General features: G+C 35.3%; 1 long non-coding RNA gene across 1 annotated transcript in view; it reads right to left on the bottom strand.

Annotated features, from left to right (window-relative positions):
• Mir99ahg (Mir99a and Mirlet7c-1 host gene (non-protein coding)) overlaps positions 1–12,353 on the bottom strand; it is a 229,101-nt gene that overhangs the window by 53,358 nt on the left and 163,390 nt on the right. Inside the window, exon 4 of the long non-coding RNA NR_015543.3 lies at positions 3,461–3,568. This is a non-coding gene — a long non-coding RNA (Mir99a and Mirlet7c-1 host gene (non-protein coding)). The remainder of the gene's footprint in view (positions 1–3,460; positions 3,569–12,353) is intronic.

Raw genomic sequence — 12,353 nt, 5'->3', positions numbered from 1 at the left:
CTTGTGTAGGTGTTTGAATAAAACCACCATTCCTATCAACATCTCTTCAAGAGTGAAACTGGGAGTAAAGCTTAAGAAAAATCTGAAAATATGTCCCTTTTGCCCATTACAGATACCGACTTCTTGTCATCAAGGGAAAGGGGCTTGGGTCAACTGGTTGGCATCAAGATACTTTGAAGGACAGGTATTGTATAATAGTTGAGTAGCTTTACCAATGCTTCTACTTGAAAGAAATGACTGCACCTTGGAGTCTCCGTATCTTAATGTCTCTTTAGAAATGAATAATAACCAGATGTGAACCCTCACTCCACACACACATAGGCCACTGACCATGACACATGCAAAACAACTCAGTGAACTGTACTGACCAAAGTATCAGACTTGATGGATTCTTTCATAATAATTCCCAGTAAGAAAGTCAATTTAAAAATAGAAAAGAAAAGGATGTGTAGACTAGCAGGAAACAGAAACAAACACAGGGCAAGGTAAGATGTTCTCAGAAGACAGTTGACAGGAAAGATGTGTCAGATCATAGGAAGCAGTGCAGGCTGACACGTCTGAGCACGCAGACAAGAACAACTTTGGAAAGTTGGGTTTTTCTGTTTTTGTTTTTTGTTTCTTTTTAAAGAAAAATGTTCAGGCTAGAGACAAATAAATTAATAAATAATAAATAAAACAACTTTGGCTGACCTGTTATCTTGCTTTTTGAAAGAAGACTCTCAAGCGACACATAATTCATTCTTGTCTAACTATATATCAAGTTGCTTATAAAATGAATCAAATACCATGCTTTAAAGATATTAAACAGCAATATTTACTCAATAATAATGTAAGAATTAAACCCATATGGGGGAAAGAAACAAGTGAAAATCAACCCCTTTCTCACTTGAAAAAAAAAGAGACTCAAAATTATATTTTCTTAATATTAGATTTCGATGAAAGCATTTATAAACTATTTGAATTTATAGTTATCTTTTGGCTACTTGGAAATACAATTGGTATTCATGTACTGAAGGAAGAAAACCTTGTAGTTACATATCTGGAGAAGTCTGAAAAATCCAACACAGGCTACAACCAGCTTATTGATGTTTCAAAATTTATTGTATGAATAACTGACAAAATAACTGACAAAATAAAATAGTGCCGTAAATTTTTTCATAAGACTAATGTGCTTTTATCCCAGCACATACTTTCTCCAGGGCAAGGAAAGCAGATGTCTTGACATGCATTTCTTATCTCCTCTCCCTCCTCCAGTCCCAAATCCTCTTGCCTGTAACTAATCTTTTATGACTGAGGTCACTGAGGTAGTGCCAAAACTCAATAATGCCATTCAATCTACTGTAGCAAAGCGCTTATCTCATTACTGGAACGTAGACCATTTAGACCAACGTACTTCATGGTAATGATGAAATGTTCACCTAAAACGCCCTATTGTTAATGTTTCTCACTAAAAAAGTGCAGATTTAAAAAGTCCAGGTGTATATTCCAGTAAAGAATAAAAGTTGCCACTTAATTATTTGATGCCTGTTTTAATTGGGGGAAATATTTTATGTGCCTGTTGTATGATTTAACCAAACAAACAAGCACAAAAATACTTTTCTACTAACAAGGGTAAAGAGCAGTCCTTTAGATGAACAGTTATGAGTGGATTTTATTTCTCTGAAGTTTCAAGATTGTGAAAATGGAGTTGGACCCAGAGAGTCCAAAAATAAAAAAAAAATTGAACAAGTAATGAAACATTTACAAGCTATTAGTCCCAAATAAAATAAATGCAAAATAGACAGAAATACTTTCCTTTTCAAAGGGATTGTAAAAACTATTTTTAAAATGTTAACAATGATAGTTGATGACTGTATCTGAAAGCCTACACAATAGACGTACTCATCTAACAGCTCATTTGCACAGCAAACGAAAATAAATGTTTAACTGCTGCAGTGAGGTATATAATTCAAATGGCTCCCTATGCTTATTGATTTCTTCTGAAAGTCGAAAGTATTTGCTAATAGTCAAGTGTTTGATTATCCATTCGGAATTTAAAACACGAATGTATTTATCTGTGTGCCCCAAAAGTTCCATCTTTGAATGTATTAGTGTTGCCATGGAATCTATTTAACAGTAACAACAAAATTTCTTACAACTGTCAGTCAAAACATTTCTTAGCAAATGGTCTACCAATTTCAGATGCTTAGTAAAATTATGATAATAAAAATAGAATGAGAGTTAAAATTAGGAAAACAAAACAAAACAAAACAAAACAAAAGGTTTTTTAGAGCCAACCAAGTAGCATAATGTTATTTTTCTGCATTTGGTTAATGGTAGCAAATTTAAGGATGTGTTTTAGCAAAAACTTGACATATTTGACGGCATTAATTTTTTACTATTAAAGGAAAGTGGTACATCAAATAGTATCTCAGCTATAAACTCAAGGATGAAAAGAACTTATGAGAATAAATTTCTAGAAACTTCTAACTTCCATGAATTTTAGTGTTGACTGATATGATCTATTCATACACTTCAATCCTTATTTCGAAAAGCAGTAATTTGTAAACAATGCCATTAATCACGATGTAAAATTACAAACAAAATCGACTCCATATATGCACACACGTATAAATTAACCCAAAGGTAATCATAATATATTTTTTAAAATTCTAATTTGAGTTTGTTCTACACCCAAGTGAACAATGTGCTACAGCATATCAAGAGGAAGCTGGCAGAGTTATAAGTATGTGATAAGCATACCAATTAAGGTAGTTCTAATTCTCATTTCTACTAACTGGTAATTCATCTGATTCTCATTGGCATGGCAAACGGAAAATACAAATGTAACTAAGATCAAACTCGTGCATTAAGTAGATTACTGTATCACAGGGGGCAAAAATCATGTGTGGTGGTGGAGATACAAAGATTGCTTTAAGACACTAGAGACACTTTCATCCACTGCCTGAACTTCAGAACTGCTTTGCACACTAAAGGTGTCTAATGTCTTAAGTTACTGGTTAAAATCGCTCATAAAATCTAAAATTGTTACCATCTAATAAGTAGGCTATCTTATTGCAACTTGTAAATGTAGCTCAAAAAAAAACCTTATCATATAAAATTATATAATAGCTCCCATGACAGAATTCAGGTGTGGGAACATCAGATTTAAAATCTGCTCCTTGACCTTCTTGCCTTCTTTTATGAAAACTCAGCCTTTATCTTATGGGGAAGCACTTAAATACAGTTATTTCATCATTCAGACATGTTTACAAACCAAACATTTCTATGAAAAGATTTGTTAAAGGCATCAAGGTACCACATAATCTTTTAAAATTATGTAATAAATATTAACAATAACAACAAAACAAACAAAAAATCCCCAAACACTAAGGTATTCTAATATACACAAAGACCTCACTTAAGTCAATATTAAACTTAATTCTATATACAAAACTTCTGTTAACAGGATGTTACTTACAGAGATGAACAGTTTTATGAATTCATCTGTTATTCGTCCCGACGGGTTTTGAAGGATCTCTCCATAGTGTATATTGCTCAGTTAAGACAGGACTCCTATTCTGGTATGCTGAAGAGGAAAAAAATGTCCTTAAATCTTCTTATTTCAGATTATTCTTATTCTATCACAATTTAGGCAGCAACAGGCAAAGATTCCACAATGACAATATGAGAAAGCAAGAAAAAAAAAACAAACCTGAAGGTTTATTTCATATTTACTGTATAAAGTCACTTTTGACATGCCTATACAACTGGTTGTGGCGGCTTTCAAACATGATTTCTAATATATGTATATATAAAAAATTGCTCCAGGTTCTTTGAGAGAAAGCTTGCCGCTGGGAAGTTGATTTTGGCAATTGGCCAAAATCATGTGCAAAGGGGCCTCATTAGGGATTCATGGCAGCCTTCAGTACTCTCAAAAAAATGTGACCCAACAGGCTAAATGAGCCACTAAAATTAAAAAGTAAGAGACAAAGACAACTTACTTAATATTCCTTCCAAAACATCATTAAACTTTTTCTTTTCTTTTTTCAGTACTCAGACCCACGTTTGCCGAATGCACCATCTCCTGCCCTCTAAGGTTCAAACAATTCCTCTTTAAAACTTGTCTATTTTCTTCGCCCGGAATGTTTTTCTTTCTGTGTCACTTTGCAAAGATTTCTCTGGGGATCAAACAATATCTATTGCGATCAGTTCAATCACAGAAAACGAAAACGTCGAAAGACCGACTACAGACTCCTGATTCAAGTTTTCAATAAGCGAACAAAAATAAGTAAGCAATCTTCGGTACATTTCAACTTCCACAGAAGGAAGCACACACACCCTGTAAACTTGCATCTCTTGTATGGGCCAATTTCACTGACAAACTTGGACACCCCCCCACCCCCACCCCCACCCACCAAAGCAGGTCTGATCCCGAAGTCTTACCTAGATGTCTTCTGGCTTTTCTGTAGATCAAAAAGTTTCCTGCCTAGGCACACAGATATTCTTTCTCACACACCATAGAGGCCCTTTTATGAATCCCACACTGTAACAGGCTGCTTTTCAACACCAGTTGAGAGCGCAGTGCGTCAGCTCTTGAGATAAAATTCATGGCTAACACACAATTAGTGGGAGAGGTTGTCTCCGGGAGAATTTATCTTAGAACGAAAGAAGCAGGAGCACAGCTATTTTTTCCTCTTTATCCCTCCCTTTCTTTCCCCTCTTTCTTTCTTTCTTTCTTTCTTTCTTTCTTTCTTTCTTTCTTTCTTTCTTTCTTTCTTTCTTTCTTTCTTTCTTTCTTTCTTTCTTTCTTTTTTTAAATAGCAAAGAGAGGAGGGTGCGGTCAGATGTTAGAATTTTGCCTGAGAAAAGGGCCCTACACAGCACTAGGACCCACTAAATACTAGCAGAGCAGCCCGGGAAGGGAGCCAACGGAAGGACTTTGTTTGACCCAGCTGCCAATCTCCCCCGAAGCCGTGCGCCAGACTAAACACTCACACTATTTTAACTCAAATCAGGCTACAGCAGCTGTTTGCTTTCCGGCTCTGAGTTCGGCACCCACATGGCCTGTGTGGTTCACCCGTGAGCTTTGCGAGCTGCCTTGCTGAAATCTGTTCCGGGGTGGGATTTATCAGTGGAAAGAAAAATTTAACCCTGCACCTCATGGTTAACAGAGATTGTTTGCTTCTCGGCTTTTGATCCGGTCACCAGAAAGTGGTTTTTCTTTTTATAATCTCTGAAAAATAAGAGTGTTAATTTTACACCCAGGGAGAGAGTTGGGATTTGAAAGTGAGGCTTCCGAACTGTTTTGCTTTGAAAGTTTTCTAACATGTTGAAATTAGCAGTGAAGTGTAGCAATAGCAGCGTGCTTTACTGAAACTTTAGGAGCGAGGCTGGTTTCTGCCTGTTCCTGTTCAACACCTTCCACCATCCAAGATGGAAAACTGGGGTTATACCAAGACTCAATAATGTCTCCTCGGTCGTCTCCTCCACTTTTAGAAAGTTCCTTCAGAAGCAACCATGAAGTAAAGCACTCTACATGCAAAGGCACATGCAACCCAAAGCACAAAGCAACCCAATTCACTTTCCTTAAATTTCCAATTACTTAACTACTTCAAGGCTTGAAATCTCATCAATGACCGTCGAAGACTAAAACGTGTCCATTGGTAGCATAGAGCAAAAATTCAATGAGAAGAAAGCCAGAGGAAGGCCAATATTACAATTATCAAAATTAGGAGGACTGGATTTGATAATTAAGATTAACTGCACAAAAAATAGATGGGCACCTCTGGCCATGTGGGGAACATTAGTCAGTAAATCCTTCTTTGTGTTGAGAGAGAGAAGCTATGAGATGAGCTACTATATATATATATATATATATATATATATATATATATATATATATATACTACAACTAAGTATTTTTACTCCTGGTAGACTGTGAAACCCTGAGGAAGAAAGCCAGCATCCTTTGTGTTGACTTTAGCTTTCATTGTTAAATCATGAAGAAATAACTAATATTTAAGGGAACGAATTTTAATCTGAATGTGGTGAGCACCAATGACATAGTTCTGAAACGCACTGTAAGTGTGCCTGGGATTGCTTTTCTGTGCGTTGTTTCATCTTTGCAGTTCTGAGTGCTTTTTCTACTAGCTGAATCTAGCCAGACATTCACTTTATTTGTTACATGGGTGCTATGTACACACATGTTCGTGTTCATTTGTATGTGCACCTGTGTGTTTATGTATTTGGAGATTAATAGTGGACTTTGAGTGTTTCCTAAGTCATGCTCCACCTTATTTTTAAAACAAGGTCTCACTGATTTACGAAGGTCACAGATTCTAGTCTATGAGATAGCTAGCAAATCTCGGGTACCATCTTGACTTTGCCTTCCCAGAGCTAGGATTAAACCATGCCTAGCTTTACATGTGGATGCTGGCATATGAGCTTATGTCTTCCTGATTATATGTGGCAAACACTCTATTGACTGAGTGATCTCAGCACAAAATTATGTACATTTTACTTAGTAAGCAATGTTATTTCTTCATATAAGATGTGGAAAAGATCCTGAGTGTCAATGAACTACCAGATCTTTGGAGTACACTCACACTGAAAGAGCCAGTTACTAGGAATATACGCCATGGTGACCATGCAGCCCAACTGAGTTCCTAATGTCCAAATCCATCGCTGTTTATGAAAAACTATAATTGATATCTTCCTCATTATTTCTTTGTTCATATGTTCTCTACTATTCCCAAAATTTCTGAGTTATATAATCTTGGCGTATGATGAATAATTTGATGGATTTAAATTTACAATGATTATTGAAATAAAGTTTAAAATATGTTTGATAATTTTAAAGATCGTATTATATGAAATTTATTAATTGGTTTCCAGAAAATTATTTACTGGCTAAGGAATAATATACAGTTCTCAAAGTAGAGTTTTATTCTTTTTGCCTAAGGTAGTAGATGGAAATGCATACAGATGCAGACATATTTATAAACACAGAGAATATTGACCAGGAAATACTTATGCTTAATAATCTGGATGACTTTGTAAAAGCTACATACTTTCAGCATGAACATTTTATTTTCTAGATCTAAAAATTTAAAACAACAATATGAACTAACCAGTACCCCCGGAGCTCGTGTCTCTAGCTGCATATGTATCAGAAGATGGCCTAGTCGGTCATCATTGGGAAGAGAGGCTCCTTGGTCTTGCAAAGTTTATATGAGTCAGTACGGGGAAAAGCCAGGGCCAAGAAGTGGGAGTGGGTGGGTAGGGGAGTGGGAGGGAGGGTCTGGGGGACTTTCGGGATAGCATTTGAAATGTAAATGAAGAAAATACCTAATTAAAAAATAAATAAAAAATAAAAAATAAAATAAATAAAAATGAAAAATTCTTGAAAGTAATATATCCTGTCATATATTTCATACTTTAAAAAAATTTTTAATTTTCTAATAGCTCATAGGAATGATAGATAATGCCTGTAAGAAAGTATGCAGAATTAAGTGTAATTATTTATATTCTTCAATAAAGTTATAAGCCCTAATTAAAGGTTTCAAAGGCAGAAAGACATCATCATAAGCATTTTACACAAGAAAAAATTAAAAGCAGAAGGCACGTGATAACTCACTGGATGCAGCAAGAAATACCTTAATGCAAAAACTGAGCAAACTCATAGGACGACATAAATAGGTAGACCAGTATATGTTCAGAAGATAGAATAAAAGTCCTCAATAAACCTTTGCAAGTCAAACTCACCAATTGATAACCTGTGTATACAAAATAACAAACACTAATTTCAGTGTTTAAAAAGCTAGTCAGCCTTTGAACATGAGTTGTTACAAACCACCCCATCAACACACTAAAGAAGAAAAATCGTATGGAATATTTATAAAGACAAAGCAATTGACAAACTCAATTTTCACTCATGATTAAAATTGAAAAAACAAGGAACAGAAGAATCTTCTGTCTAACTGATAATGAATATCTGTAAAAATCTATTGCTAAGGTCAAATCAAGGGTGGAGACATAGCTGGCATCCCATGTAAATATAGCTAGTGCAATAAGACAAGAAAAGTAGCTAACACATAAATATTTCAAAGGGATATAAAATCATATTTATTCATAAATTGATTGTCTTTATATAAGATACCAAGGCGAAAGTACCCTTTCTGAATACATGGTTAACACACAAAAGCCTTTCAGTTTATCAGCCACGAACTCTAGAAATTTCAAATTCCAAAAAAGTAATTTTCTATTTTAAAAGTGAAATATTTCAATTTAAAAGGAACATAGAGAACCGTAAAACACTGATATGTGTTTTAAGGGCCGGCTAAATACATGGTTTTGTGCTTTTGTTTAGCAGGTCTTGAGACAAACATATCATGGTCATAATGAGCATCGCTGGACCCAGATCTTTGTTTCTAACACATCTCTCTAGTTAAAGGAATCTTAGGAAAATGGAGATTAGTTGAAGGACTTGACAGGCATCTACAGGATGGGGCTCAAACATCTTATTGCAACAAAAAATATAAAAAATATAAAAAGCACTAGAAATAGAACAGAACAATGTGTTGGCAGTCAATTTCAAAGGATATAGATGACACTTAAGGTAGTTCAGACATGAAAGCTGGAAGAAATTGAACACAGGTAAAATAATACTGATATATTAATTTATCTATATCATATATATATGATATAGATAAAGATCCACATATATCTACACATACACACACACACACACACACACACACACACATAGACATACAGACACACACACACAAAATTTTCACCAGCCACCTATTTTTATGTCAGGAAATGATTATGCAAACACTTAGAGAGTAAGTAAATGTCTTTCACAAATAATTCAACATTCCATATGTATACCTTCCATTCTGGGGAATACAGCACTGCTTCCCACTCTTTCACAGCTGGTTTCTTTCCAAAGACTAAATAATGGAAGTAGAAGAAAGAACCAAGCACCTTTATAAAGGTGTTCCTTTCCCAAGTGCAAAACTCCAGTCTAGACACACAAAAAGTATCAGGAAACTTCTAACCGAAGGACAATTTTACCAAGCAAGTTATCAGTAAACCTCTGACGGATCAAGGGTACATGACATAACCAAATCTGAGAAACTATTCAAACCAAGTATAGTTTAGAGATACAGCTACTAATTGAAAGATGACATTTTAAATGAGATCTTGGAAGAAGAGCATCGATAAAAAGATGAGGCATCTTCAAACTGTGGACTACAATAGTGTATTATTAGCAAAGTTCCATTAATTCTAATCAATCTAGTATTTTCATAGGACTATATAAGAACTAGATGTGGGCTATGTAAGAATTACATCTTGAAATCATAACCATTGAAAATACAAGAGACGGAACCGTGTCCTAGTAAATATAACTACAAAACATAACGTAACCTGAAGCTCAGGGAACACGTTGGGAAAATGGACAGAAACACTGAAAAAGCCAGAGAATCAAGCAAGTTCTATGTGAAATTCTCTTCCAGTAATAACGGAAGTGATCCCTGTAAAGTCTCACCAACATGACCACCCAGACATGAGTTGCACAATCAAGATACCACCAAATATGGCACACTGGATGGGGAAGAGCCCATGATACCTCAACAGAGAACTAGCAATAACTGAAGAAAGGTGGGAGCGGGAGAGGTGGTCTTCCCGAGAGAAGGGAACAGCTATTGGTTGTCCAGTGCCAAGTGGCCAGCCCTGAAAATATATGTACATGTAACACTATAAGAGCTCCATCTTCAACTGATACTGAAATTATTCTAAAAGCACTAAAATTAAAAGCTTATTAAAATATCTGCTGTACCAATGTTCACACAAATAGTGATAACCTCAGTGATTTCTGTGTATTTAAAAATATTTTCTTAGGTATGAAGTAAGAAATTGCTCAGTAAAAGTCATTTCTGAGAAAAGTGAACCAAATAATTCAACTATTTCCTTGGCTTCCGTGCCATCTGTCAGTTTTTCATCTTAAATATGTTAGTTTTTGAATTGTTTTAAATATGTGTTGGTTCAGATTTGCTGTTTGCATCATTTGTTTTGACAGTATGCCTTTAAAACTAATGCATAAATTAGTCTTTAATAGTCTAATTAGTCTTTAGTCTAGTGCATAGATTGAGAGCCTCTCCATTCTCAATGCAGGCCCTTTCTGTACAATACTCTAGACCCCTTTTCTGAACGTACACAGGCTTATCTTTAATAAGGAAAACAAAACCTTATCTTCCCCATAATCTGTCCCGTTGTGAGCTAGCCATTCTTCCTACTAACTGAAATCATGGGAGACCTCAAGATACCACACTAGTTTCCAAGGAAAATCCTGGGACAAGCAAGCAAACATGGAATACAAATATACACTGGAAAAGAAAAGTTCCCAACTAAAAATAAGCAAACAAAGACTAGTAGTCTCTGGGAAAGGATGTACTGACGGAAACACTTAGCCATTTTCATCTGGTCAGACCTCTCCCCATAGCATTTTTCATCTTCCAAAATAATCCTATTAGATTTCACATTTACAACCAGTGGAACAAAAGGTCCAAGTCCAGTACTGATGGGTCTACTCTCCAATTTACAAGCCCTGTGCTAAGTACAATACTTGATATGCTGACAGGATTTTAACCTTAAGAATCTTAGATTTGCTTAAAATTTTGATTACATTAAGACTGGGGCAATTGTCTAAAGTACATTGAAATTTCTCTTACAAGGTAACTAGAATGTTGCAACGCCGAACATGAGAAGAAAGACGTAACCTTCAGTCGTCTCACTGGAGAATGTGTGGCATCTCCAGACTCACAAACATCACTGTGATTCAATAGCAGAAGTATGCGCTTTTATCTGGGGCCATAGAGAAGGTTCAAAGTATTTGTATTATGCAAAATAATCTCTCAGAGGCCTTCTCCGAATCTGCCCCAGGGACTCCTGTACCCTCCTGGTCTTTCCACTGACTTCTAACTCATCAAACACCAATTCTTCGGCTACTCCAGAAAGATCTCTAAGTTTTTACATCAGACTTCCAGGGGGTTGGGAGTTTCAGTCAAAATCATATTATCTTTAGGGAAGCTGATTTTAGCAAGTGCTAAGCAGATGTTTAGTCTGATAATCTGATTAAATTAATTCAAAGTAAATTGTTAAAGGTGCCTGACCTAAATTTTCAAGAGTGCTTGAGCATGTGATAATCTGATTTCTAGAGGATAAAGAGGACATGTACTAAAATGGAAAACGGAATGCCCTTTATTTATTCTCAAATTTCACCCCCGTTCTCCTCAAAGGCCCTTTCCCTCTTTTCTTCTTATATTTCTCCTTCACTCCCCCTCTTGTTTAAATCTGCATCTCTCTTCTTTTTCTTCTCCTCTCTTTTAAAATATATTCATTATTACTTGGTAAGTAATGTTCCCATGCTCCATATTTTCATGGGTACAGACGTTTCATCTTTAAATTCATTGCCAGGCAGGAATTTATATGAAGTAATCGTTTCTCAAAACAAATACAACTTCCACACTCAGTAATGCTCAAAGTATTAGTACTGAATAGTTTCCTTTATGATGACTTTTAAAAATCTATAATAAGAAACAGAGGTCCAAGAGGAATTCAGTATCACATTTTAGGGTGCTTGCTTTTGCCTGATAAATCAAACTTCTTTTTAAAATATTTCATAAAAATTTGCATATGTTAATAATCTATTATGATTTAAAATGTGAACAATGTTTATGAATTTATCAAAATTACCAGCTGCTCTATTTAAACACTTAACTCACCACAAACAGTGACTATTGAATAAAATACCTTCTCAGACACAGTCATCTTCCATTAAGTATCTGCTGATGCAATGCATTGGTATTCAATGCAATGAATCAATAGATATAAAAATTTTATGACAAATTACATATATTTAGATTTCAATAATAATTAAGAACGATACAACTCAGGCTTTATATAAAATCAAATTAGTTTATGTTTATCTTATGTTTCTGTATGCCATGTTTGGTTCAAAGTATGTTATATTATAATTATTCATTTCATCTTCAAAAGAGAATTATGAGTTGCATATCTGCTTCAACTTGATTTGATGAAGTTGGCTCTCTTTATCTCTAAGTTTCACACTCATAGATCCAAACAATTATGGACTGAAAGCTTGATGCTCAGTGGAAGGTGTGACCTTCCCTCATGAGAGTTTCACCAATGCTGAAAGATGGTCATTTGTGGGAGATACTTTGAGGGGACTTTGATTAAGACAGGAGGTCGCTGATGAATGAACTAGCTCCCAGGAGGAGCCACAAAAACAGAGCTACTTCCAAATTATACCTTCTAAGTGGTAGTCTACTACTGCCAAGCTCTGC

The sequence above is a fragment of the Mus musculus genome, chromosome 16, assembly GCF_000001635.26.
Source record: "Mus musculus strain C57BL/6J chromosome 16, GRCm38.p6 C57BL/6J".
Classification (NCBI taxonomy): Eukaryota; Metazoa; Chordata; class Mammalia; order Rodentia; family Muridae; genus Mus; species Mus musculus.
The sequence above is the reverse complement of the archived record's forward strand: the minus strand, read 5'-3'. Positions and strand labels throughout refer to the sequence as shown.